The 23,054-nt window shown below is 39.5% G+C and overlaps 1 protein-coding gene and 1 long non-coding RNA gene across 2 annotated transcripts in view; both read left to right on the top strand.

The window, feature by feature from the left end:
- Positions 1–23,054, top strand: part of KCNB2 (potassium voltage-gated channel subfamily B member 2) — a 379,889-nt gene that overhangs the window by 231,057 nt on the left and 125,778 nt on the right. The window lies entirely within an intron of this gene.
- Positions 237–15,634, top strand: LOC121166510. Its single transcript, XR_005885427.1, has 3 exons — positions 237–357; positions 9,460–9,462; positions 15,622–15,634. It is a non-coding gene; the product is annotated as an uncharacterized LOC121166510 (long non-coding RNA).

Here is a 23,054-nt window from a genome sequence, read left to right as displayed (position 1 = left end):
ATGCCTTTCTCCCCACACCCATACCAGCAGGTGTTGGTTGAGTTCTAAATGTAGGCCAGACTCACTGGAGTTAGGTGGTACCTCAAGATGGTTTTCATTTGTATCTCTCTGATGGTTAAGAAGCCTGAGCATCTTTCCATATGTCTGTTAGCCATGTGAATTTGTTCTTTGGAAAAATGTCTTTTCATTTCCTTTGCACATGTTGTTACAGGGCTTTTGTTTTGTTTTGTTTTGTTTTTTGTTTTTGCTGTGCCGGGGTTTTTGAAGCTCTTTGTAAATCCTGGATATCAGTCCCCTATCACTTGCGTAGTGTGCAAAAGTTTTCTCCCCTTTGGTTGCTTGCTTCTTCACTTTGTTGTTCCCTTTGCTGTACAGAAGCTTTTTAGTTTGATGTAGTCCCATTTGTTCATTTTGGCTTTGATTGCCTTTGCATTTGGCATCTTTTCTAAGAAGTTTTTCCTGGTTCCTACATATTGGAGTGTACTTCCTATGTTTTTCTTTAATAGTTTGATGGTTTCTGGGTATAGATTTAGGTCCTTGATCCATTTAGAGCTGATTTTCGTATAATGTGACATGTGTGGGTTTTGCTTCTTAATCCTGCAAGCTGCTATCCACTTATCCCAACAGCATTTGTTGAAGAGACCAGGCTTTGAAAAGCCTGTGTTCAGTTTTCTTGTCTAAGATTAGTTGACTATACTTGTGTGGGCTCCCTTCTGGTGTTTCTATTCTGTTCCATTGATCTTCTCTGTTTCTGTACCAGTACCACTGTTTTGATGACCACTGCTCTGTAGTATGTCTTGACATCTGGAATTGTAATTCCTCCAGCTTGATTTCTATTTTCCAGGATAGTTTTGGCCATTAGTGTTCTGTAGTGTTTTGTATCTTCTTTTCTATTTCTGAAAAGAATGTTGTGGGGATTTTGATTGGGATTGCATTGAATCTGTTTATTACTTTTGGTAATACGGACATTTTGATGATGTTGAACCTGCCAATCCAGCAACATGGTAAATTTCTCCAGTTCTCTTTTTTTAAATTTTTTTGTTATTATTATTTTATGATATAGTTCCATAGGCCCCTGAGATTTTCCTTATCCCTTCTCCAACTCCTCCCCTTCCACTTAGTTCCCCTATAGCATTGCTAACATACATTTCTTCATTCAGAGTCGTATGTTCATCATTGTGGGCATGGACAATGGCGGAGAGTCCAGCATCCTATTGTCAAGATATAGTAAGCAGGTTCATTGTAAGTTCATCCTTTTCTGGAAGTAGAGATGCATACTACATTGTATCCTCACATCTGGATATATTACTCTCCATTTCACAATTACTGTACTTCCGTTTAAATGAAAAGCCACAATACAAAATCAACAATAGGAATAAAAATAGAAATTTACAATGCTATGAAGTTAAATAACATGATTAGATATGACAGTCTCCATTACACAGCTACTATACATCCCCTTAAATGAAATCCACAAAACAAAATGAACATCATGGAGAAAAGAGAAATTAACCACACCATGAAGTGAAATAACATGCTACTGACCAATTAATGTGTCACTGAAGAAATGAAAAAGAAAATCAAGAATGTTCTTGAAGAAAATGATGCTACTGTGTGATCTATGAGTTATTGAATCATTTAATCAGAAGAAAGTGTTTTGAAGAGATGAAACTAACAAAAACAAAAACATCAAAATCCATGAGATATAGCGTCTGCTGATTTTCGTTGGTGAAATGTGTCTCTAGACAAGAAGTAGATGGGTTTTGCTTTTTATTCCAGCATACCAATCTGTAACATTTGATTGAACTTAAGCCAATTACTTTCAGGGTAAATAAGTATGGGTGATAATTTGGCCCTGTCATTTTGGTAATGGGTTGTTCCTTGGTTTAGTCTTCTGTTGTCATTTTACTGGGATGTTCTTCCCATTTGCCTTTGGTTTTGTTGGGTGCTATTCCTCTTCTCTGTCAAGAGAACATCTTGAAGTATCATTTGTAAGGTAGATTTGGAAGAGGCAAATTCTTTTAACTATTCTTGAGGGTGGAAGCATTTTATTTCATTTTCAAAGACAAAAGAAAGTTTTGCTGAGTATGTTATCCTAGGCTGACAATTTTTTTCTTTTAAAATCTAGAATATGTCACTCCATTCTCTTCTGGCCTGTAGAGTTTCCTGTGAGAGATCTCCGGTGAGCTTAATTGGCATTCCTTTATATGTCACTTGATTTTTTTTCATGTGCACATTTAAGTATCTTTTCCTTATGTTCAATTGAAGAGAGCTTGATAATCATATGTTGTGGTGAAGATCGCTTTTGGTCAAGCCTGTTGGAAGTTCTGTGCCCCTCCTGGATGTTGTTTCTCAATACTTTCTCCAGATTAGGGACATTTTCTCTGATTATTTCATTACATTAAATACATTTGCAAACTCAGCTTCTCCTTCTGTACCTCCTGGGACTCCCATAACTCTTATATTTGGCCTCTCAATAGTGTCTTTCAATTCTTGAATACTTTTCTTGGTCAGACCCAGGTCTGCTTCCAAGATTTTGTTTGCTTTCCCCTGGTGACAGGAAATATCTTCCAATCCTGAGATTCTTTTTTATGCTTGCTTCATTCTATTTTGGAGACTCTCCACTGTACTCTTAATTTGCTCTACTGTATTCTTAATTTCTGATATATCAGTCTTGATTTGCTTTATTGCTGCTATTGCTTGTGTAAAATATTCCTTATATTCTTTGAACTTTTGTATGTTGATCTCTTGTATGTTAATCTCTTTGTTGATCAGAAGTTTTATAATGAGTTTTCTGAATGCTGTGTCCCCCATTTTCTCGATGTCTTCCTCAGTGAACTCTGAGGCTGGCATTGGATTTTGCTCCTTTACAGAGGAGTCTTCAGTAATATTCATTTTGCTTTTGTGTCTTCTTTTGCTCTTGATCATTGTACCTGTGGCTAGCAGAGTTTTCTCCTTGGGGCAGGTCTCTAAGCTGTGTCACCCACAAGTCTACAGTTTGATTTTACATATTGCCATTGGTATACAGCTCTTTGCAGCCAATTTTCTACTCCCTCCAGCAAGTTCCAGGTCTGGATTCTTATGGTAGATTTCTACAAAGAACTCCGTACCCCAACTCCTGGCTCACCATTCTCCACCTCCTGTGTTGTCGTGCTGAGGTTTCACTGTTGTCTCTGCATCCTTTCTCCTACTTCTGGTTGGAGCAGGTCCCTGGAGTAGGGAGACACCAGGTGTCCTATATAGCTAGGTTCTTGGTTCTGCAGATCTTGCTGGCACCTGTTGGACGTTAGGTCTGGGTGCCACAGAGACCTATCTTGACCTGTACGATGCCACAGTTGGTACTGTTTTCCTGCAGGACCAGTGCAATTGGCTGAACTCAATGAGTTCTCGCGAGACCAGCACATGCACAGTTCACTGTTGTCCCCTGCAGTCCTAAGGCTTTTGCCACAGTGTACAAAATGGCGCCTGATGTGCCTCTACTAGAGTTCTTGATCTGCTGGCCGTCAGGTCTGAGAGTTACCCAAACCTTTCTTGGGTGGAATTTATATCCCATTGCTGCATTTCACTGAGTGAAAAATGAGTTCACTCCCAGCTCAGCGCATGCTAAGTCCTTTCCCTTGCCTTTGCCTCCTTAAACAAAATGGGGCCAATTTGGCTCTATGGGGCTCACTGCGCTGTGAAATCCACCCTGTTCTTGCACTGTCTGGAATCTGCTGCTCTGTCTCTGCTCCTGTTCAAATGAAACAGACCAGCAGGATGGACAGTTCTTTGTATGGATTCACCACCCAAGTTCCTAGTGAAAGTCTCCTGGTTGGGAACCTGGTTGCTGGTGGAGTTCCAGCTGCTGGTGGAGTTCAGATCCCTGTTTGCTGAATTCACTGCAGTATCACCACACCATTGTGCCTGGTGTTTTCCTGTGTCTGTCAGTCTCTTGGTACCCCTCTGCTATTGTTCTGTCCTCTCCTATTTCCTGGAATGTGCCCTCTCAGCTTCATCCTGATTGAATGTTTCTCCATCCATTTAATCGTGTCCTTATCCTATTCCGCCATCTAGATTCTCTGTTTCTCCGTTTTTCAAAGTCTTCTTCTATTTCCTTTTTAAATGTTTTATAATTTTCATCATAGAGATATTCCACATATTTAGTCAGCTTAATCCCATGTATTTAAGATTCCTCTCCTCTATTTTAAAGGTGATTGTACTTACAATTCTCTCTCAGCCTTGGAATTATTATTATAATTGCCATTGACTTATGTTCATTGGTTTTGTATCCTGCTACCCTGCAAAAGTCTCTTATGAGTTCCAATAATCTCTTGACTGAGTCTTATGGTTCCCCCTTTGTAGAGAATCATGTCATCTGCAAATAGAGATCATTTCATTTCCTCCTTTCCAATTTGGATTCCTTTAATTCTTTTTTCTTGTGTAAGATTTCTGGCAAGGACTTCCAATACTATATTGAATAGTAGTGGTGACAGTGGACATCCCTGTCTTGTTCCAAATTTTAGTGGAACTGAACATTTCCAATTTTTCTCCATTTAGTATAATGCTGGCATTGGGTTTTTCATAAATTGCTTTGATTGTGTTGTAGAATGTTCCTTCTATGCCCATCTTGCTTAGGGTTTTCAGCATGATGTGGTGTTGGATTTTATCAAATGCCTTCTCTGCATATATTGAGAGAATCATATGGTTTCTACTTTTAAATTTGTTGATGTGATGTATCACATTTTGGATTTGCAAATGTTTAATTATCCTTGCATGCCTGGGATGAGTCCCCCTGGTCTGTGTGAATGATCGGCCTGATGTGTTGTTGGATCCTGTTGGCTAGTATTTTTTTTAAAGATTTTATTTATTTTTATTGCAAAGTCAGATATACAGAGAGGAGGAGAGACAGAGAGAAAGATCTTTCGCCCGGTGATTCACTCCCCAAGTGACCGCAACAGCCAGTGCTATGCCAATCCGAAGCCAGGATCCAGGAACTTCTTCCAGGTCTTCCACACAGGTGCAGAGTCCCAAGACTTTGGGCTATGTTCAACTGCTTTCCCAGGCCACAAGCAGGGAGCTGGGTGGAAGTGGAGCTGCCAGGATTAGAACCGACGCTCATGTGGGATCCCAGCATGTTCAAGGCTAGTATTTTATTGAGGATCTTTGCATCTATGTTCATCAAGGATATTGGTCTCTAGTTCACTTATTCTGCTGTTTATCTGGCTTTGGTGCTAAGGTGATATTAGCTCCATAGAAAGAATTGGAAGGATTGCCTCTCTTTGCATTGTTTACACAAGGTTGTGTAGGATTGGGGTTAGTTCCTCTTGAAATATTTGGTAGAATTCAGCAGTGAAGCCACCTGATCGAGGACTTTTCTTGGTTGGGAGGGCTTTAATTACTGATTCAATCTTTGTGCATTTTGTTGGTCTGTTTAGATTTCTAATTGCTTCTTGATTCAATTTTGGTGGATTGCATATGTCCAAACATCTGTCCATCTCTTCTAGGTCTTCTGATTTGTTTGCATATATTTGCTTGTAATAGTTCCTGATCATTCTTTGTATTTTCTATGTGTCTGTTGTTATAGCTCCTTTCTTGTCTCTTATGCTACTTCTGTGTATTTTCTCCCTCTTTTTTTATTAGTTGGGCTAATGGGGACTCTATTTTGTTGATCTTCTCAGAGAACCAGCTCATTGATTCATTGATGTTGTGTACTGTTCTCTTGGTCTCTATTTGGTTTATTTCCTCATTTATTTTGATGATTTATTTTTTTCTACTGATCTTGGGTTGCTTTGCTGCTGTTTTTCTAGTTCCTTCAACTGTAAGGTTAGCTAATTTACCTGATGCCTTTCCAATTTCTTAACATAAGCATTGATTGATATGAACTTTCCTCTTAACATTGCCTTGATTGTGTCCCATAAGTTTTTTTTTAAAAGATTTATTTTTATTATTTTTTTATTGGAAAGGCGGATATACAGAGAGGAGAGACAGAGAGGAAGATCTTCCGTCCGATGATTCACTCCCCAAGTGAGCGCAACGGCTCGATACTATGCCGATCCGAAGCCAGGAGCCTCTTCCAGGTCTCCCACGCGGGTGCAGGTTCCCAAAGCTTTGGGCCGTCTTCTGCTGCTTTCCCAGGCCACAGGCAGGGAGCTGGAAGGGAAGCAGGGCTGCCAGGATAGAACCGGCACCCATATGGGATCCCAGGCATGTAAGGCAAGGACCTTAACCACTACGCCACCGTGCCGGGCCCGTCCCATAAATTTTGATATGTTGTGTTAATGCCTTTAGTTGTTTCAAACATTTTTTTAACATTTCCCCTTTGATTTTCTCTCTAATCCATTGCTCATTTACTAACATATTATTCAGTCTGCATACGTTCGCAAGTCTTCCTGGGTGTTTTGACTTTTTGGTCTCTAACTTCACTCCATGATGGTCTGAGAATATGCATGGTACAAATTTGATTTTTTAAAATTTGCTGAGGCTTGTTTTGTGGCCTACAACATGGTCAGTTCTGGAGAAGGTTCCATGTACTGATGAAAAAAAAAGTGTATTCTCTGTCTGTAGGATGAAAGGTTTGATAGATATCAACTAAGCCCATTTGCTCTAGAGTTTGAGTGAGTTCTGTTGTTTCTTTGCTGAGTTTCTGTGCTTTTTTTATTTGTCTATTGATGTTAAAGTGTTACTAAGATCACCCACTATGATTGTATTGAGCGTAGTTCCAGTCATGTCAGACTAAACTGCAGTACACCTGACAAGTGCAAAATCCAGGTCTGGGAATGGGTGTAGTAGGAAACTATGAGCACTCCCCTGCCAGACTTCACCTCCCCCTGGTGAGCATGAGAGCCAGGGCTAAGGACAAACCATGCTGGACAAGATATCAGCACCTGTCAGCATATGTGTGGACCAGGACTGGAGGCAGAGCAGACTGAGCTAAGCCATGTGACTCATGAATGTCTTCAAGAGCCAGTGGGATGTGGGACAGACCAGGCTAGGCTGCAGCACATGGTGGCACATGCTAAAACTTGAGCTGGGGCAGGCCTGGTGGGGGATTTGTGGGCTCATCCACACTAACCTTCTACACCCACCGGTGTGCATGAAGCCTGGACCTGTGGCAAGCTGGGCTGGGCTAGGCTGAAGCACCCATCAGTTCATGTGAGAGATGGGGCTGTGGGTAGATCTGACTTAGCAGCTGCATCCACCAGTATGTGCATTGGCTGGTGCAGGTGACGGACCTAACCTGACCTTGCATTGGCTGCACATACAACAGTCAAGTCTGAGGTCATTGCAGGGGAGGTTTCTTGGAAGACTCCCTTACTAGGATGCTGAACTCAGACCCTGGCCATAGGGAAAATCAAAGATGTAGGTCAGACCTTGACGTGCATTTATTAGATCTGGCCCTCCTCAGTTCCTTATACTCATGTAGTGGAAACACATGCACAGATACACACAAAAGACATGGCAGCCGGATCATGTAGGTGAACAGTGGATATCGAGTGCCTCATCACAAGTTGGAAAGCAGAGCAGGACAGACAGCTCTCCTGATCAACCTTTGCAGAAAGTTGGTCTGTGGAGGCATTAAGGTGGACATTGCCAACAAACAGACCTTTAAAAGATTTTCTCTGTCTTGATGCAATGAAGCCAACAATGCCTCAGAACTTTCAAATATACTCTAGTAAGACCCGCAGAGCATGCTTCCCCACATCAGTGTCTTTAAGGCATCATCAAGTGACCAGCCTCCACACCCCTTGGTGCTGATACAGTTTGACAGCAAGGAGTGACCCTCTCACCTTCTTCTGTAACTCCACGTATAAAATCTAATTATAGAGCCCGGCGCGGTGGCGCAAGTGGTTAAAGGTCCTCGCCTTGCACGCCCGGGATCCCATATGGGCGCCGGTTCTAATCCCGGCAGCCCTGCTTCCCTTCCAGCTCCCTGCCTGTGGCCTGGGAAAGCAGTCGAGGACGGCCCAAAGCTTTGGGAACCTGCACCTGCGTGGGAGACCCGGAAGAGGCTCCTGGCTTCGGATCGGCATAGTATCGACCCGTTGCGTTCACTTGGGGAGTGAATCATCGGACGGAAGATCTTCCTCTCTGTCTCTCCTCTCTGTATATCCACCTTTCCAATAAAAAAATAATAAAAATAAATCTTAAAAAAAATAAAATCTAATTATAACTGAGCCCTTTATCTACTTGCTTCATGAGGATATATTAAGGACAAACTAGTCAATCATTAGTGGTAGATTTATGGAAAAAATAAGGTAAACACCAAGGATCAATTGTTTCAATTAATTAAAAATTCATTGATTACCTGTCATGTAACAAACTCTAAGGGCGCAGGGAAAATAATTCCTGTAGGCCTTTGAACAAAACAGACACCGAAATGAATAATTAAAATCATTCTAGAAACATACTACCAAACTGTTTGTCAGGTTAAATGCCATGAAAATGTAACAATAGCTGTCATTTATTTGGTGCTTGCCATAATTCCATTGTTACTGTGCTTATTGGCCTTTTAAAATTTAATTTAAAATTTATGAATATTTTATTTGAGAGGCAAAGAGCTCTGAACTGCTGGCTCCTTCCCTAAATGCTAATGATAGATGGGGCTGGGCCAGACCAAAGCCAGGAGTCAGAAATTCCATCCAGGTCCCATATGAGTGACAGAAATTCAATTACTTGAGCTATTACCACTACCTCCCAGGATCTGTATTAGCAGGAATCTGGAGTCAGTTGACAGAGTCAGGATTTTAACCCTAGATTTACAATGTGGCATATATATATATATCAACCACCAGGCCAAATCTCCTCCCCCAAGTTTTATATTCAGTATTTCATGTAATGTTAACTACTATTGGAATTAACATTGTATTGGATCAGAGACTTGAGGCATTTTTTCCAGTGGTTTATGGTTGTGAAGCAGTAGAGCCAAGATAAGGACTTAGTTGTTCAGATTCTAGAAGGCATTTCCATGACTGTAACACGAATTGCCTCTTCCCTATGAGAGCACAACATAGTATCTAAATACCTCTGACACATAGTATGCTTAACATAAGAAATTTCTGTTGAGTTGGCTCTTGAAAGATGAATGCGGTTTATCTAGTTGGAGAAGGAAGGAGGCTGTGAAAGACTTGAGAGCTTGCTAAGGAATAGAAAGCAAAACTTGCGTCAGGGTAAACTTCAGTGAGACCACTTTGAGGGCAAATGCTCGAGAACCCAGTAAGGAACGAGCTTTATCCTAAAGACAGCAAGGGAACTTGGAGTTCTTTGAGCAGAAAAGTAACACAAAATGAAGTTAGATCACACCGATGTTGTGTATTCTACGAAGGGGAGAACAGTACATCAGAGAGTTAACATTACACAGAAGATCAGTTTGCCATTATAGAAATCCAAATAAGAAATGATATAGATGGATATAAGCTTTAAAACAGAATAGAACTAAGAAGAAGAATGTTGGGAAAGATAAGTTTAAAGCAGACTTGTCAGGATGTTTTATTTAATTAAATAAGAAAATACAGTAGTACAATAGAATGAAAAGAAAAAGCTGACTGCTGGATTCTTACCTCATAGAATGTGTAAAACAGTGGCATAGCATCCTGTATGGGTGTTGATGTGTGTCCCAGCTGCTCCACTTCTGATGAAACTCTTCACTAATGATCTGGAAAGCAATGGAGCCAAAGTGTTTAGGCTCCTTCCCCTCATGTGGGAGACCCTGATGGAGCTCCTGTGTCCTGAGCCAACCAGCCACACATTGCAAGCCAATGCGTGCAAGATCTCTAGCTCTTTGCCCCTTATCCACTCAGTAACTCTACTTTTCAAAAAATAAATAAGAATATTTTTAAAAAGGAAAAAGAATTGGGTGAAATATAGTATCCTGAAGTAACAGAAAGAAAAAGGAGTTAAGCTTACAGTGGATGACACAGTTCAACTTAGAATATGATGCTGTGAGTTGCTTGTGGAATATGTTAAGTGAATGTTGCCTATAGACAAGTGAAAAGCATTTCTAGAGCTCCAGGGAAAGAAGCTATGGATCTGGAAGTGGTGATTTGGAAGTTGTTGTACACAGCAAGGTTCAAATTAAGGCAGTAGATGAAGGTAATTAAGATAGCAGCTTAGCAAATAGAAGCTTGCCAAGGCCAACACTCAAAAGAAACTGGAGTAGATGAAGAGACATCAAATTCACCATCAGGCTGTTATTAACAAAATCAATGCAATGATTTGAGCAGTATATCAGGACCAATGTTAAATTGTGGCAGATAAAAGAGGAAATGGGAGTCTTGAGTAAGGAGTTTGTTTTCTTCCTTTATTTTAAATTATTTTTTCTATAACACAAACCAAATTCGTGTACTTCACAATTCAGATTTAGGAGCATGGTGGTACTTTTCAAAAACTGTGACTCTGCAGGAAGGATTGTATGACCGTAGCCAACCAGCAGAGAGGCAGAACTGAAAAACTGTTGATTTCTTTCCTCCATTAAATCTGATATTTCTAACTGTATCACAGCATTTAAGATCAGGAGCAACCTGCCTTTCCAGGCCTTTAACAGCACCTCCTCACTGACTAGCAACAAATAGAGTTTGTGCTTACCATTTGTATTTTAGATGTTCTTATGCTTATTAGCTATGTCCAACTGATATCAAAGCCTAATAAAGACTATCTTTACTAAGTGGTATCAAATTCAGAACGATTTCATACATTTGCTTTTTTTGAACATCCGTTAGAATGTGTGAGAAATCCATTAGTGTTATTTAATTTGCTCTTACCATATGATTAAGATAAACAAAATATTCTACATGAGCCTATTCGTTAATAAACAAAGACTCACTAGGAAAAGAAGAAATAAATGAGTACTCCCCCAAATATTTATTTGTAAAATACTGAGAGAGAAAAAAAATTCAAATTTGTAGGGTTTTTGATAGTTTTATTTATTTATTGGAAAGGCAGAGTAACACACAGATACATCATCAATCCACTGGTGCATTCCCCAAATTACCGGATAGCAGGGAAGTAGGCTAAAATCACTAGTCCAGAAGTCCATCTTGGTCTTTTATAGGGTAGGTAGGATCTCAAGTACTTGAGTCATCTCCTACTACCTTCATAGGCACATTAACAGGAAACTTGACCAGAAGTAGAGCAGCCAAGACTCAAACCAATGCTCCCAAGTGGTATATTGGTATATAGCAGTGCCTTAACCCACTGTGCCACAATGCCAACCTAAGACCCTTGTAGTTTGAAACAGTCAAAGTGGTGAAAATGACCCAAGATACTTGCTAACTGTCAGACTAGAGAGGTCAAGAGTTCTCACAGGAGAAACAAGGATGAGCCTTTTGCTCATTGTCCATCCTCCCCATAGTGGGATTATCACGTAGCTGCAAATAACAAGTGGATAGTTCACTTAATTCTTAGAGGAAACACAAAAGCCTAGGTAGAAGAACCATCTTTAATAAAATGACAGTTCCTTTCAGGAAATGTCTCCATCAGGAAAGCCTGAAAGGCCATCTGCACTTCTTCTTGGAATGCCCATTGATACTCATTGAAAAAGTAACTAGCATGAAAAACAAACAGACAAACAAACAAAAATGTAACCAGCATGGTTGCAGACCTTTCACTCCCCAATTTTTCTGGCATGGTTTCCTTCCAGAGCCATAGAAGTGGTCCATGCTCTCTTAAAGTGTAGGGAGGGAGAGATATTTAGAATCAAATGTTAAGATAATTGTGTTTAGGGCTTCTAGTAAAATATGTCCATGTCAAAAATCTGTGACTCATGATAGACATTTCAAACCCTTCCCTAGCATTTGCTGTGTGCCAGGCATTTTCCTACTAATGAATAAACCTTTAATTTAGAGAGACAAATGCAGGGGAGCCAGGGAAGGTCACCATGAATGTCTAGTTCTTTTTATGCATTGGCCCGTGTGTACTGTAACAGTTGAGCAAGAAATGGTCATCATTAACATTAACATTAACATTAACAGTAGATGACGCTGAGAAGTCTCTAGAACTTGCCCAGGGTCACAGAGCTGGTAAACAGCAGAGCAGGTGGTCATTGCAGGACTCTGTGCCTGAGGTTGGTTTCCACATTGCTTCAGCATGCCTTCATGTGGCCGGGTGGCTGAGCCAACAAAACCTTGTTGCATGTGTTGTATGTTTCTCTAGCTTCATTGACTTTTTTAAAGTTCCTATTACCTCTCAAAAAATAAAATTACCTGTTTATTTTTTGTGAAAACTGACAGCTCTAACAGCATTTGTGACTATGTAAGCTAAGGTAATGAGGTCATCATGTCTGAAGGTTAAAAATTAAATATTCTTTTGTAAGCAAAGGTTATCCCTTGGCATGAATGTATCCTACCAGTTGTACCATATTTAACATAGTAATTGAATGCTGCACAGCACTTCAGCAATCTAAGAAAAAAAATGCTGATTCCAGGAACGTACACTCAGTTGATCTATTTTAATTATTCTGTGGTAGATACATAGACAGATAGATGATGGGTAGGTAGGTAGGAAGATACACAGATTTTTTTTTTCTTTTTTTTGCGTCCTGGACTGAGTTCTGAAGGCTGGAGAGCACTGAGACTCAATCTGCTGATGTCCTCCATTCTGAAACATGTATCCATAAGGCATCCAAACACACTGATCCAGGAGCCTGCCTTGATCATTTGGCTATCATTAACCAAATGGTGGAGGAAAGTGTAAAGTTCAACAGTATAGATCACAGAATGTCGTGATCCCTGCTGATTAAAAAAGTTCACAGTAACACCTCTTCCCTTTCCCCTGGACAAAACCTAAGACTGCACAATAGTTTTAAAAATTCTTGTTTGTTAGGCAAACTGAAATAATCTAAATTTTCAAGACAGTGTAAATTCAAACATTCTTTCATATCTTCTGTAAGTACTAGGAGCAGTTTGTCTACTCATCAAATTTTTTTATGTGAACCTAACATGATTAAGTCTGAAGTTGATATCTGCTTTCATTAAATTTAAGTTTCAGAGAGTCAAGCAAAAATGAACTAAGAATAAGGAACTTCCACAAAGAAAACGCTGGTGGGTGATAGAAAGTTTGAGTGATTAAAGAAGCCTCCTGTAAGAAAGTGGCAATTGAGCTGGGAAAAAAAAAACAGATGACAAGAAGGAGCCAGCCTAATGACAACCTCGGGATTCAGTAAATGTTCTCAGGGCGGGAGAGGAATCAGTGTGTTTGACACCATTTAAATCAGGACTTTAGGAAAGAAATTGGGACGCTGAGGAGACATGGATGTGCATTTAGAGGTAGCAAGATGATCGATCTTACAGCCAATGTTTTCAACCATGGTTATACATTTTGGAGCGCTTGAGAAAATACCCAAGACTAGGCGTACTTCAAAGCAATCAACATAAAGATTCTGGGGGTTTAACACCAGTTTCTTTCAAGTTTTTCTCATGAGCATAACAGGTTAAAATCCTCTAAGTCCTCGACGCCAGGATGAGGAGGTAAAAAAATGGAGTTTCATTCTGCAAATAAATTAAGTAATCAGCAGAAAACTAATAGCACCTGGCTCAACAGAAAATGGGCTTAGTTCAGCAAACCCAGAAAAACTAAGCCAATTAAGAGATCACTCCATAATTTTAAAGTGGTGGGGGATTGTTGAGGAGAAAGTGGTAAAAGTTCAACATAAGAGACTTGTAAGGGAGTCAGCCACAGCTAATGAATTGGAAGTGGGATAATTCTTGAGTTTTGGAGTGGAAACGAGTGTAAATGGTGCTAATTTATCAAGACTGAGAAAGCTGGGAGGGGAGTGGCTCAAGGTAAGCCCTAAGAACCTGTGCTTCCACTTAGCCATTAATCACCACAGTGGCAAAATCAAGAAAGCAAGTGAGTAGATAATTCTGGAACTCAGCACCAGATTGAGACCAGAGAAGCAAATTGAGAAACTGCTATGATATGGAATCTATTCAAAGTCATGAAGATTGCTCAAGAGTCTGGGGAGAAAATAACCTAGAGAGAATGTTTTTAGGGAAGGAATGACCTGGTTGTCCAAATGCTGCTTAAATTCAAATGGAGAAGTAATCAATTGAAAAGAAATATTTACCTCTAGTTTGCATTTGAGAAACGTAGCCATGCAATAAAAATGCTGTTGCAAATTAATAGGTACATTTGGAAAAACAGGTCTGGACTGAAAATATATACTCAAAGGTGTGAGTACAAGATCATTAAGAGATAGTAAAGTTTAGGGTTTTCAAAAAGCTGCAGAATAAAAAACCCCAAATCATGTTTCTTTCTAAGGGAAAATAAGTAGACAGATATGTTAGAAAGAGAGAAACATATTAATTCAATGAATTTTGTGTTTTCTGTTTTTCCTTTAAAAATTCAGTAGAATCTAGGAAATTTCATGTGTAAGAAACAACAGGGTTAGATTAAAAATTCTCATCAGCAGGAACTGAGGGCTCAACCCCATGATACAACTTCATGAATAAATGATCTGAGTGTTTTCTACTGCTGCTGTGAGATTTCTATTGCAAGTAATGTGATGTGAATGGAATACTAAGATATTTTAAAAGCAGCTTTAATTTGTTTAAAGGAAAATATAATGCGTGAGCTAATCCACATGTCACACAATGGGCCAGCTGTTGCAGTGATGCAGGAAATCAGATTACAGCTGCCTTAAGCTTAGTCATTTATTTGTCAGAGAGCTTCATGCCCCAAGAAGAAAGAAAACACAAAACTGGAACTAAAATTTCACACCTAAATGTCTTAAAATGTCCCATATTAGAGTGAAATGTGAAAACCATTAAGATAATGTACAATTCCTGAAAACAATTCTGAACACATATCAAACAAAGCTGAAAACATTTGTGCATCCATTATTCATAACTAGCATGCTTCTATTCTTTATACAAGCAAGAACCTCAAAGAGGCATATAATGATGCATCAGAAACTAACTTAATGTCTGTAACTTTAAAGTGTATATGAAAGAAGGAAAGCCTTTGTTCCAAATGACTGAACATGAGTAAATAGCCCTAAGAGGTCTCTAGGGGAGAACGTGGTTGTCCGACTTGCAGTATGGTGTATAACACCTAAGAAAAAGTGAACCCTTTGGGCCAGGAAAGCGTAATGATTAAGACACATTTCATAGTGCCTAACTCCAATCATTACCTTACCTTTGTGCTAATATGGATCCTGGGAAGAAGCTGTGATATCTATCTGCAGTATTTGAGTTTCTGCCACCTGCATGGGAAACCTGGCTTTCATTCCGAGCTCCCAGCTCCGGTCTCAGCCAAAGTCTGTTTCAGGAATTTGGGAAATGAAATAGCAAATGGGATCTCAATCTCTCTCTCTCTCTGTCTCTCTCTCTCTGTCACACACACACACACACACACACACACACACACACACACACACACACACACACACACTTTTTCTGCCTCTCATCAAAAAAAGTATCATCCAATAGGCTAAACTTCCTTCTTTAAACTTCCTTCTTACATAATAAATTGATCATAACAGTCACCCTTTTACAGCTCCATCTGGCGTGCCTTTCATTAAACAGCCACATTTATGACCCCAGATCTTTTATGTCACCAGGAAATATTTGTTCAGATTTATTTGCACTGGGGTGAACCACCTGTTTAGCACAAGAGTTATAGTCAGTGTTTGAGATATAATAGATTCAGGTTTGCTTTTCTCATAAGTCCCTAGGTTTTCTTTAGAGATACAGGACAAAGTGAGTGAATCATTTATATAGAAGGATAGAGAGATAAATATATATACTCCTGTTTTTATTGAGGCAAATGGCTGGCTAATGTCAGTTATATGTCCTGCAATCTGATAACTTTTCAAAGATGAAAAAAATTGTTTCATCTCTTTTCTTATGACTTTAAGACAACTGCAGGAAAATCAATCATGTCATAATTTAAAGTAATTATAATTTTCAGTTTCTTTTTTATGGGAAAATTTACTAGTAAGCTGATTATATATTAAGATAATAAGATTAGGTTTGATGTACTTATTATGTCTGATTAACTAAATGCCAGTAGATGATGGCTCAAGTTCTTGGGCCCCTGCCACCTACATAGAAGACCCAAGTAGAATTCTGAAATCCTAGTTTTAGCCTGACCCATCTGTGACTATTGAAGGGATTTGGGGAGTGAGTCAGCAGGTGGAAGAGCTCTCTAAGCTGTCTGTCTGTTTCTCTTTTAGAAACCTGGCTTAGCAGAACGTGGTGTCATTGCAATGTTACCATTCTCCTTCAAGAAAGCAGTCAAATTTATAACATGGAAAATATACTTTTATTCAACCATACTTTATTCAGTGGTAATTCATGCGTGTTTTCAGGTTCAACTCTACTGTGAAACACCATGTGTCTCAGCCAACCGTTTCTGGTTAATGAGTGCGTCTGAAATTTTTTCCAATGAAAATATTCCTGAGATGGCTTGTTTAATTCCTAAATAGAAGCCTCTGGATGGTTATGAAGAATCCCCAAGGAAGCCAATAGCTCACCAGAATCAGAGCTCCAAATTCCCTAAGGCCATATATTTGAGAAAATGTGGTTATTACCCTGGAGCTGTCCAAAGATCTATTACCTAATTTGTCTGTTGGGAGCCAGTAAGTAAGTTTTGCCAAGGACATGATTCCTGCTACCTGTTTATAGATATTTGTGTCTCCCAAATTCCCAAAAGCAAGGAGAAAGTTGGCTATAGTTATGCTTCTTATTCTAGCAGAGTTTGTGTCCCCTTCCAAAGTAACATCCTGTGGAATGATGTTGTTTTTACAATTCCTGATAAGAAGCAAAATGGCTCCCTAGGTACCAATGTTTGGCAGCAAATATAAAGAAAACTGTCTGATTTAAAACATCTTGGAGTGTCAGAGGCTTCCTAGAGAGTGAAACTTGTATTCCAGCTCAAGTGGGTACCAGCAGCTCTTGGTTAAAAAAAAAAAAAAAGTTGATCTCACACCTGTTCTCTGCTTCATGTATGAGACTATCCAACAGTAGCTCACACATGAAAGGGAAAAACAATGAATTGAATCCTGAGTTCTGTGTTTGCCCTGCTTTCCTTAGGAAAACCACTACAAACGAAATCCCTCACAAGACCTTCAAGGGATAAAACCAGTGCTCAGTCCTTCCACAGCTTTTTAGCTTGAAATGATGCCACAATTTGAGTGATGTAGCATATTGAGTCATCATGTACCCTCTTTATAGACACTAATACCTCTATTGATTGTGCTGACCCCTTTTCCTATACTTTGCAGGAAAAATACTCATTTATCTCCACTGAATTCTTTTCTTGCTATGCTCCTTTGAGAAAATCAGTATTTTATCCACTGAAACATAAACTTGGATTTATTTATTTTTGTTGAAAAGGCAGATTTCCATAGAGGAGAGACACAGAGAAAGATCTTCCATTGCTGGTTCACTCCCCAAGTGTCCACAGGGGTGCAACTGAGCTAATTCAAAGCCAGGAGCTAGGAGCTTCATACAGGTCTCTCACACGGGTACAGGGTCCCAAAGCTTTGCATCAACTTCTGCTGCTTTCCCAGGCCACAAGCAGGAAGCTGGGTGGGAAGTGGAGTAGCCAGGATATGATCCAGCACCCATATGGTATCCTGATGTTTGAAGGGAGAATTAGCTGATTGAACAATTGCACTGACCCAAAGCTTAAGATTATACATGAGATAATAAGATGCTTTAGTTTGGTAGATTATTTTCCCGTCTTTATATTTTTCGATATTACTAATTTTTTTCTGGGATATTCGTTGACTTCAAAATTCATTAGTTGAACATGAATGGATGTACTGTATATATAAAAATGAATAGCAAGTCTAATGAGGCAGAGATATTTCAATAGAGTTTGATTTTAATAGAGTATAATAAGGGCTGAAATGAAAATAGGATCAGGTGCAATAAGACTACAAGGGAGGATGTCCTTGACCTGCACAGATCAGAGAAGGCATCTAGGATGATGGTTTGCAGGGACTTGAAGCAGGAGCATAACTTTGCTGAATGGACTGCATGAGAGCAATGCAAAGAGCAACATGTCCTCACTTTCTGCAGAATCATTTCAGTCACTGCCCCTAACCTCTGAGGGAAAACTAAACATCATAAAGTAAAAGTAGGTAACTAATTTTATAATTAAATCTCTGAAAAAGATGAGGTTATTATTAGTCCTGTTAACCTGCCTTGATTTCAATCTCTGTAATTCTATTCCTTCTACCTATTTTATCCCGGTAGTTTTAATTGGTTTCAGAATTCACTTCGCTTGCTTTAAGTTGTTGTTATTTGGTGTTAAACAGCTGTTATGTTGTACCACAGAGTCAAATATTTTTCAACTATTCTAGTGAGTTCAGTCCTATAGGACAAATAAAGCAATTAAAAGGGCTTTTGAAATGACAAATAATCTCTGAATGCATAAACATGTGGTACTAATTATTGACAGCAATATTTACTACCCATTCATTGAGTGCCGTTAGAATAACAGAGTGCTATCTTTGATCTACAAAGTTGTATATTCAAAGAAATCTTTGTATAGTTAGCTATTTGTCTCAGTGTTACCATATACTCAGAAGTGTTGATGTTCTGCTTTGTTGAATCATATTGGCTTCAATTAAATACAAGTGTACTTAGAACAGATGTTCATTTTCTTTTTTAATCAACTTAAAGGAAGTTTGTTAGGTCATTTATGTGCTTGACATCACCCAATGTAGTGATTGTCCCGTCCATCATTGATTGTTTTTATCTTCCTGGGAATGACAGAGATTGAGTCTGCAACTAGAGCTATCTGAAGTCTGACCTCCTGTGTTAAGCTTTCTGTTGGGGAGCCACATTGCTGCTAATGTTTTTATGAGCAAATTTAGAACCTCCCCAATACAGACTCAGATGCTCTGCCATCAGTTATGGTTTTAAGTCTGGGTTAGAGTTCTGGCCCAAGGAAAGCAATAATGACCTAAACAAGAAATTTTAAACAGCTTCCTTCTCCAACTTTTTCACATCCAAAAAAAGATTTTTCTCTGCTATTTTGGTGAATGCTGTAGAACAACTGAAAGATCTAGCTCTGAAAATTGACATTTAGTAAAAGCTTCATGTCCATCTAAATTAATATTTACAACTCAAATCTTTAAAAAGTTAAGTGACTTACTGTTTGCTGTCTGGCAGTGATGAACTTGGTGTACAGAGCTGGTAATCATACACATGGACTGTTGACTGATGGTCGATAGCCAAATTAACAGCATTAGGCTTTAAAGGTTGAGGTCCACATAGGTGTAAGGGAGGAGGGCAAGACGGCAACAGAGTTGATTTGAGGCTGTGGGACATCCCTCAGCTCTGCCTCATCTGTTATCAAAACCTGAGGATTAGGGAGCTGCTCACCCTTGCATTTCCCTATCAACTGCTCCTGGATTGCAGCAGGCCATGACTCCACACGGCCAAGGCTTCCCAATGTCCTCTCTTACTCAGTTCTCTTCCTACAGATCTAATCAATTGTCCTCCTACAACTTACTGTCAAACTTGTGGTCATCACCATAAAGCACATGCTGGCTGTACGTGTGATAACTGTGATGCTGTGTGTGTGGCCACCTTCACTGTGAAGGCTGTAGAACAAATCAGGGCAACACGGACACACCAACATCAGCGGTTAGAGCAAGAGTTCTTAATGTAGGCTGGGACTACTCAGAGTAGCCCACAACCTGTCCCCATATGTCATGGACTTGGAATCCATCTGCACACCATTCCCTATATTACCCACTATTCTCACCCCAGCCCTGCTTTCAGTGTTGATGCCTTGTTTTGTGACTACTGAATTTCAACGTTTCTCCAAGCTTCTCTAGTGACTGAAAAATCTCAAAAGCCATGATAGCTACACAAGATCATTAGGAACTGCATTCCTAATGCAGCATTCTGTCTGGTACTCCCACCATCACAACTTGACAAAATGGAAGTGAAGAACTATAACATATCTAGCTCCTAGGAAAGTCCTAGCTTGTAAAACTATCCAGTAAATACCCATTCCCTCCATTTACATCTGTTTGCAATTGTGTAAGCTCATGTGTCTGAAAGAGAGGGCACAAGTGCAAAGTGTCTGCAGAAAATGACACATGAATTGAGTGTTCCAAAGATCATTTGGGCCTCAGGACAGGCATACACAATGATGAGAGGAAAGCAAATGAGAGCCAGGGTGCTGGGCAGTGGAAGTGGGTGTCTAGCAAAAGCAGACAGAGATGGAAGCGTGAATGAGGGGATACAAAACACCTTTCTCTCTAATCCAGGCAGCTGGAATAATAAGGTTGGATGGGTGAGAAAGTCAGGAGTTCAGAAGGCCTGCCTTAGAGCCATAGCATTGTCTTTTCTCTCTAGGTATAGCAGACTATATGTGCAAGCAGGAAGCTATTTTACAAAGTACAAAGTACACATGTTCCAGAAAAAATAATGTTCACAATGGCCTGAGTGGGGACATAGTAGGAATGGAGCCTGGAAAGGAAATAGATCCCGTGTAAGGACTTGAGGGCCATGAATGGGATGCCTAAAGAAGATCTGTTGAAGGACTTTAAATAGAAGAGTGATAGCATCAACTTTCTGTTAGCAGAGAGATGTAGCACATACATGAGAGAGAAGGGAGACTGTAGGGAGATTAAAAGAACAAAAAGCGTTAGGAAGTTTCTTCAGTAGTACGGGAGCACATTTAACAAGAGTAAGTACACCTCTCCCCTCTCCCCTTCAACTTAAATGTGAGACTGCACACCCTCCTCATGACTCACTATCATGATGAAATAAAATACCTAGCATATCTGCTGTTTTGAGTTTAAAAGTGTTTAAAAGACACATCTTCCTGTCGTTTTCATGTTTTGGTAAATAGCCGACCTTGTAACTGATGCTTGCATACTTGAAAATTCCAAATACCATGGGAAAAGGTTGCTTAAGTTTCAAAGTAATCCAGCCACCCACCAACTTCCCTTCCTACCTCCCAACCCTCTCCCCAATCTTACCGCTGGTCATCATGACCAGAGAATAGGGTTCATGACTGCTGGATAAAAGTAACTACTGTGACTTTCTAACTACCTCCTCGGCATGCAGCTGGACCCATCCTTTGTTCATGTGGCTCTTAAATATGTTATCACTCCTTTTTGCCCCTTTTATGTGGGACTAAAATGTCTACTTCTATTTTTTTATATTTTTATTTTTTTATTGTTAGTAACATTGTATTATGTGAAACAGTTTTATAGGTATTGGGATTCCCCCCACCCCTCCCACAACCCTCCCTCCATGGTGGATTCCTCCACCTTGCTGTATAACCACAGTTCAGGTTCAGTTGAGATTCCTTCGTTGCAAGCATATACCCAGCATAGAGTCCAGCATCCTATTGTCCAACTGGAAACTATAATGCTAAGTAAAATGTCTACTTCTAACAGAAATGCTGGCTGCTTAGATAAACCTTACTTCAGTTCTTATATCTCAAGCATTGGTTTTTAAGAGGCGAGCAATACAAACCTAATTTTGACTGAACAGTATCCCCAGGATATAGAAGCTGGCTAATCATCATTTGGAAGCAAAATTTAAGTAGAAAGGATTGAGCATCTAGGAACATACATACACAAAAAATAATGAAGCTTCTGCTGATGAAAATTACTATTGGTATTTGATTTTACACCTTTAAATTTAAAGGCTTTCCAAACCAAACATCTATCTCATCAGTATTGTCCTTCCTTCTATACTAACTTCCTTTCCACGAGGGATTAAGATAAATTAACTAGTAATTAAAAGCAAACATTAGAAAATTAGTTGTGGAACTTTGCTATATAATTAATATAATTATGTATTATGTATAATTAATAAAATTAAAGGAATGGCAATTAAGTTCTGAAAAGTTATTTACTCATTAAACAAACACTGATCACCTGACATCTGTATGTGTAAACTACTACTCTAACTATTGCCAATAGCAAAATTGAAAACATTTTCATGGCTTCTTGGAGCTGGGGTAGATACTAGGGTTGAGAAGATAGGATCTGATCAGATGGGAATGTGAAGAAGGAAGTACAGTATCCCACGGTGGTCCAAATGTAGAGGGTCTTTTGCTCCTTTAAGTGAATGGTCTTATGAGAATGCCAACTTCAAAGCATTAGCGTGAGATGAGATACTGGTGCCTGAGAATCTGGGTTTAAACCCCAGCCCAGACCCACCAGCTTAATTTCCTTACTGTCCATATTGGGATCCTCTCCTCTCCCAGCCAGTTGTAAGGATCATGTAGGTTAATATATATGCAGTTCTCAAAGTAAAGCCCCACACATTCTAGTTACTCCATAGTTGTTATCTTATTATTAAACTCTGTAGATGAACAATTTGCAATGACAAAGTGGGAAAATAAATGTCAACAAGATCATATAGATTGAGGGAGAGATGTTCTTCCCAAATATCTCAGAAGTAAATTTTCTCCCTTTGACCTGATTCTAATGGGAAAATTGACATCCCTAAAATTGAACAACTCAGAGAAAGAGACTGCTGTTATTCTTACATTCCAAAATTCTGTGCTGTCTTCCCCTAAGCAAATCTTATGTGGTGGGGTGTGCATCCCCAGAGGAAATTTTAAGATGGAATTTAATAGCAGTATCCTCATTGTAAATCTGCCTCGCTGCATGCAACCATATTCTTTCTGCAAATAATGACTTGAGTAGGGGTTGGGGAGGGGAGGAATAGCAATGTTATTAGTCCATTCTCTTGACCCAGTGGTATTTTAAATTAACCCTTATTACCCCTCATTAACCAAATCAATTCATGTGTCTCCCAACTTTAAGCACATTTTACTCTAGTTTCTTCAATATAGCCCAAAAGGTTGTAAATAATTTCAAGTTGTGTGACTGAATAACATCATTGTGCCTTTCTGGAGTTCTCACCTGCCCTTCATAATTTTTATTTGTTCCTCTCATAGTGTCACACACACACACACACACACACACACACACACACAGAGAGAGAGAGAAAGAGAGAGAGAGAGAGAGAGAGAGAGAGAGAGAGAGAGAGAACCAGAGAGAGAGGGTTGGGGGTGGAACTTAGAAGTCAATATGGGTATACCATATGGAATGTAAGAACTCAAGTACCTGAGTCATTATCAGCTGCCTC

Source organism: Ochotona curzoniae, unplaced genomic scaffold (assembly GCF_017591425.1).
Source record: "Ochotona curzoniae isolate NIBS_2020 unplaced genomic scaffold, NIBS_Ocur_1.0 contig_1071, whole genome shotgun sequence".
Taxonomy (NCBI): Eukaryota; Metazoa; Chordata; class Mammalia; order Lagomorpha; family Ochotonidae; genus Ochotona; species Ochotona curzoniae.
Note: the sequence above shows the minus strand (reverse complement) of the source record. Positions and strands in the feature narration are given on the sequence as shown.